The 6,596-nt window shown below is 34.4% G+C and overlaps 1 long non-coding RNA gene across 1 annotated transcript; it reads right to left on the reverse strand.

Moving 5' to 3' along the window:
* Nucleotides 1–320: 320 nt before the first annotated feature.
* LOC132759739 (uncharacterized) lies at nucleotides 321–1,107 on the reverse strand. The gene is made up of 2 exons (XR_009629763.1): nucleotides 962–1,107; nucleotides 321–479 (listed from the first exon to the last, which is right to left on the reverse strand). It is a non-coding gene; the product is annotated as an uncharacterized LOC132759739 (long non-coding RNA).
* Between the last annotated feature and the right edge of the window lie 5,489 nt (nucleotides 1,108–6,596).

Here is a 6,596-nt window from a genome sequence, read left to right on the forward strand (position 1 = left end):
TTCAACAAGAGCTGTCGGAGGACAGCAATGCTCGACTTTTCGATATAGTTGTCACAAGGATGTTTCAATGAGTATAAAAAGGGGCATAAATATGTAAATAAGTAAATCAGAGTAATGTGACCTGTGCCAATCATGTTAAAAAATCACAGTGATTGAAAATGTATGTTAAAATTCATTCCATTCCCTTCAATAGTTAGGGAACTAACAAGCTAACAAGCAAAAAAAAATAACCATGAGTTTCATGGAGTAAAAAATATTTTACTGCACCAAAACTTTAATCTATATAGCATCAAAGAACAAGGTTTACCTTATGACACGCATCTTTCTTCACACTGGAACAACTTATTGTTGTACAAATCTGCCAGCACATAGATGTACTAAGCTATTCCATACCATATCCTTCTTGCGAGTATATAGGCACTGGGACTCTCGAAGAACTGATAGTCTTATCCACTTCCGCTTCATCACTCCTCCATGGTCTGAAATATCACCAGGGTTTACAAAATAACATTCTAATCTTATAATGTTAATATTTATCATGTCTTTACAAATTACTTTTCAAGTAAGCAGGTAATTATCAATGTTTCATTGGTTTTATATTATATGAATGCCCATTCTTTATTATATGGCAGATAAAGGCCGTCAAATGAGTTTCAGGGTAGGGCAAGTTCATGCCAAGTAGAACCACTTACCTTCCAGTCTAGCTAGCTAAAAGACTATCTCCAATAGACAATTCCTATCAACTGTATACTTTATTCATAAGTAATATAATAAAATTGTATTTTGTAAGTAAACATAGACAGGGAATGGAACCCTAGTCTCCAAAATGGCCGACAGGATACTCACCTCTATATTCATTTGGCTCAAATTGCACAGGATTTCAACCAAACTTGTATTTTGATTTTATTATGATTCATTATCTTTATTATGATTTACTATAGCATCAAAGAACAAGGTTTACCTTATGACACGCATCTTTCTTCACACTGGAACAACTTATTGTTGTACAAATCTGCCAGCACATAGATGTACTAAGCTATTCCATACCATATCCTTCTTGCGAGTATATAGGCACTGGGACTCTCGAAGAATTGATAGTCTTATCCACTTCTGCTACATCACTCCTCCATGGTCTGAAAAATCACCAGGGTTTACAAAATAACATTCTAATCTTAAAATGTTCATATTTATCATGTTTTTACAAATTACTTTTCAAGTAAGCAGGTAATTATCAATGTTTCTTTGGTTTTATATTATATGAATGCCAATTCTTTATTATATGGCAGATAAAGGCCGTCAAATGAGTTTCAGGGTAGGGCAAGTTCATGCCTAGTAGAACCACTTACCTTCCAGTCTAGCTAGCTAAAAGACTATCTCCAATAGACAATTCCTATCAACTGTATACTTTATTCATAAGTAATATAATAAAATTGTATTTTGTAAGTAAACATAGACAGGGAATGGAACCCTAGTCTCCAAAATAGGAGGACAGGATACTCACCTCTATATTCATTTGGCTCAAATTTCACAGGATTTCAACCAAACTTGTATTTTGATTTTATTATGATTCATTATCTTTATTATGATTTACTATAGCATCAAAGAACAAGGTTTACCTCATGACACGCATCTTTCTTCACACTTGAACAGCTTATTGTTGTACAAATCTGCCAGCACATAGATGTACTAAGCTATTCCATACCATATCCTTCTTGCGAGTATATAGGCACTGGGACTCTCGAAGAACTGATAGTCTTATCCACCTCCGCTTCATCACTCCTCCATGGTCTGAAAAATCACCAGGGTTTACAAAATAACATTCTAATCTTATAATGTTCATATTTATCATGTCTTTACAAATTACTTTTCAAGTAAGCACGTAATTATCAATGTTTCATTGGTTTTATATTATATGAAGGTTCATTCTTTATATATATGGCAGATAAAGGCCGTCAAATGAGTTTCAGGGTAGGGCAAGTTCATGCCTAGTAGAACCACTTACCTTCCAGTCTAGCTAGCTAAAAGACTATCTCCAATAAACAATGCCTATCAACTGTTTGTTCAACTAGCTGAATTTTTTTTTTCTTAAATAGATGATACTATGCATACAATAAAAATCCTTAAAGTATAATATTGTAAAATACCTATAATTCCTCCATCATGCCAGTTCACATGCAGCTATCCTTATCATCACGTCTCCGCCACAATGTAGAACTAGAACACCAACATCTTCTTTCCAGGGGGTTTCCAAAAACAAAAAAACACAAAACATTAGAATAGGGAAAAAAACAGTTAAAGAACCTGGCAAGTAGATCTGTAAAACAAAAATATAGGTATTAGAGCAAACAAACACAGGCATTTCAAAATCTAATTAATTATTTACATAATTAAACATATCAAACATAATCATAGTACACAAATTCTAAATACACAAGTCATAGCATAAAAAGAGTAGGTTATACATGAAGCAAGAGGTCTAAAGGAGATAGGAAGCATAAAATAAAAATTAAAAAAAACATATGATTATTTTATTGGTGAAAAAGATACAAATACATATCAAATACAATACTCGAGTACGAGTATTTAAAAAAAACGCGGGCGCATCACGTAGCCTGGCCATAATCACATTTTATAACAACAACCATCAACAATAACTTCTACTCAACACATTACTAACTACAGGGGGTACAGGGATAAAAAGTACATAAAGATTTTTTTATAAATCGCGAGTATATAAAAAAAACGCGGGCGCATCACGTAGCCTGGTCAGATTCACATTTTATAAAAAGAACTTCTACTCAACACATTTCTAACTAAAGGGATAACATACATAAAGATTTTTATTTGTTTGGGTCGTCAGACCAAACAAATAATGGTAGCGAAATTTCAGAGTCTAATGTTCTTAATTGCAAATGCCGAAAGTAGTCCACTGTTTTGAAGCGGTTACTTCCCTTTTGTATGTACACTAAAGCCGAAAAATTCAGGGGAGATCACTGCGTAAAGATGGTCAAAGACAGGCGCATCAATTTTTAAGCAAAGTAATTCCCGAATGGTCGAAGATTTCTAATATTGTTTTCTGGTATTTTCTGATCGAAAATAACTAAATACAAAGCGGACATTCAATCTCTGACACAGAAGTTTATGACAAACCTAACAACAAGTAGTTCTCAAAACAGCTTAAAACTAGCGATTTAAAAGAAAGAAATATTTTATTTTGTTACAAGTATCCAACAAATTACAACGCATTTAAAGTTAAACAATAGTGTTGGCTTATAGAATTGTCAATAAATGCACAATCACAAATTACGCGGATGAATATGATTTTATCAATGAAAAATACTATTTTTTAGCCATGTAGATTACCGAATACTACACAAACCGAGTAGTGGAATATATAGATTCTACATGTCGGACTGTTTGGGCGAGAGGATTTTCGCTAAAATATATTACTTCAATTTTAAACAACAGGTTTACCCTGAACAAAATACCTCGAAATTAATAAGGATTACAAACCTGAATGCAATGGAAGTTCTAAATTTAGAATGACTTGATATTATTCAGACATACTGTGTATAACTTCTCCGTGGTACAGTGGTAACGCGCTCGCCTAGTGAGTGAGAGGTCTCGAGTTCGAATTCCAGTCGAGGAAATTTTTTTTTTGTTAAATTTTTTTTAATTGTTTTTGTTAAGGAAGTAGCCATGATTTACAAGGATAAAGTGTGGCTGTCGTAAAAAAAGTACATAAATGATTTTTTGATGCAACTCTAGTTATGCAGAATTCCGTATGTGCCTTACAAAATGAATTATAATACATAAAAATAAACTTATACAGGAAAATGCATACAGATATACAGTACGATTTAGATTGCAAAGATCAGAAAATACCAAAGAACTTGTAGCCCTTTGATTCTTTATAAATATACATGCTTTATAGTAAGCTTCAGGATTATTTACATCTGTGTTAAACAACAGTTAAAAGTCGTTACAAGCCCTAATTTAGAATAATATGGTTTTCTTCAGGCCGTTCACATATATAAATTTAACCGTGGCTGAAGGGTTTTCGGGCTCGCTTAGGAAGCGAGAGGTCTGGAGTTCAAATCCCAGTAAAGGTAACTCATTTTTTTAAATTGTTAAAGTCAAATAAACATTGGATTGAATATCAGTGTTGCAATTAGTCTTATAGCCAATTTACTACAATTAAAACGCTGGAAAGCATTGGTGGCACTAAACATATAATCTCACAACATGCACCTTTCTTACATTCTGAGACCCAAACAAATTCAGCGCCTTCTGTGCTTTGATTTATAAATTGTGAGTATATAAAAAAACAACGCGGGCGCATCACGTAGCCTGGCCAGAATCACATTTTATAACAACAACCATCAACAATAACTTCAACTCTACACATTACTAACTACAGGGATAACATACATAAAGATTTCTTATAAATCACGAGTATATAAAAAAGCGCGGACACATCACGTAGTCTGGCCAGATTCACATTTTATAACAACCACCATCAACAACAACTTCAACTCAACACATAACCAACTACAGGGGGTACAGGGATAACTTGCATAAAGATTTTTTTATAAATCGCGAGTATATCAACAAAACCGCGGGCGCATCACGTAGTCTGACCAAATCACATTTTATAACAACAACCATCAACAATAACTTCAATTCAACACATAGCTTACTGCAGGGGTACAAGGATAACTTACATAAAGATTTTTTTATAAATCGCGAGTATATCAACAAAACCGCGGGCGCATCACGTAGTCTGGCCAAATCACATTTTATAACAACAACCATCAACAATAACTTCAACTCAACATATCACTTACTACAGGGGGTACAGGGATAACTTACATCAAGATTTTTTATAAATCGCGAGTATATCAACAAAACCGCGGGCGCATCACGTAGTCTGGCCAAATCACATTTTCTTACAACAACCATCAACAATAACTTCAACTCAACATATCACTTACTACAGGGGGTACAGGGATAACTTACATAAATATTTTTTTATAAATCACGAGTATATCAACAAAACCGCGGGCGCATCACGTAGTCTGACCAAATCACATTTTATAACAGCAACCATCAACAATAACTTCAACTCAACATATCACTTACTACATGGGGTACAGGATAACTTACATAAATATTTTTTTTATAAATCGCGAGTATATCAACAAAACCGCGGGCGCATCACGTAGTCTGGCCAAATCACATTTTATAACAACAACCATCAACAATAACTTCAACTCAACATATCACTTACTACAGGGGGTACAGGGATAACTTACATAAAGATTTTTTTTATAAATCGCGAGTATATCAACAAAACCGCGGGCGCATCACGTAGTCTGGCCAAATCACATTTTATAACAACAACCATCAACAATAACTTCAAGTCAACATATCACTTACTACAGGGGGTACAGGGATAACTTACATAAAGATTTTTTTTTAAATCGCGAGTATATCAACAAAACCGCGGGCGCATCACGTAGTCTGACCAAATCACATTTTATAACAACAACCATCAGCAATAACTTCAACTCAACATATCACTTACTACAGGGGGTACAGGGATATCTTACATAAAGATTTTTCTTATAAATCGCTAGTATAGCAACAAAACCGCGGGCACATCACGTAGTCTGGCCAATTCACATTTTATAACAACAACCATCAAAAATAACTTAAACTCAACACATAACCAACTCCAGGGGGTACAGGGATAACTTACATAAAGATTTTTTATAAATCGCGAGTATATCAACAAAACCGCGGGCGCATCACGTAGTCTGGCCAAATCACATTTTATAACAAAAACCATCAACAGTAACTTTAACTCAATACATCACTCACTACAGGGGGTACATGGATATCTTACATACAGATTTTTTTTATAAATCGCGAGTAAATCAACAAAACCCTGGGCGCATCACGTAGTCTGGCCAAATCACATTTTATTACAACAACCATCAACAATAACTTCAACTCAACACATCACTTACTACAGGGGGTACAGGGATAACTTACATAAAGATTTTTTTTATAAATCGCGAGTATATCAACAAAACCGCGGGCGCATCACGTAGTCTGACCAAATCACATTTTATTACAACAACCATCAACAATAACTTCAACTCTACACATTACTTACTATAGGGGGTACAGGGATAACTTACATAAAGATATTTTATAAATCGCGAGTATATCAACAAAACCGCGGGCGCATCACGTAGTCTGGCCAAATCACATTTTATAAGAACCATCAACAATAACTTCAACTCAACTCATAACTAACTACAGGGATAACATACATATTTAAAGATATTTTATAAAGCGCGAGTACATAAAAATAGCATACATCAAGAACAATATAAACGATCAAATACAAAAGTTGTAAAATATCATCACACTTACTCTTTTCACAAAGAACGTCTTCTGGGCGCGAGTTTCCCACCACAAATGACCTGTTAGCTCAAATGATCACGTGGTTTGTAATCTGTGAAGCGGGAAAATTCGGCATATTCCGCTGTGCGTCTCAACTCTGACTTTTTCATTATTGAAATATT

This window comes from Ruditapes philippinarum, unplaced genomic scaffold, assembly GCF_026571515.1.
Source record: "Ruditapes philippinarum isolate M1 unplaced genomic scaffold, ASM2657151v2 ctg678_1_1_1_1, whole genome shotgun sequence".
Taxonomy (NCBI): Eukaryota; Metazoa; Mollusca; class Bivalvia; order Venerida; family Veneridae; genus Ruditapes; species Ruditapes philippinarum.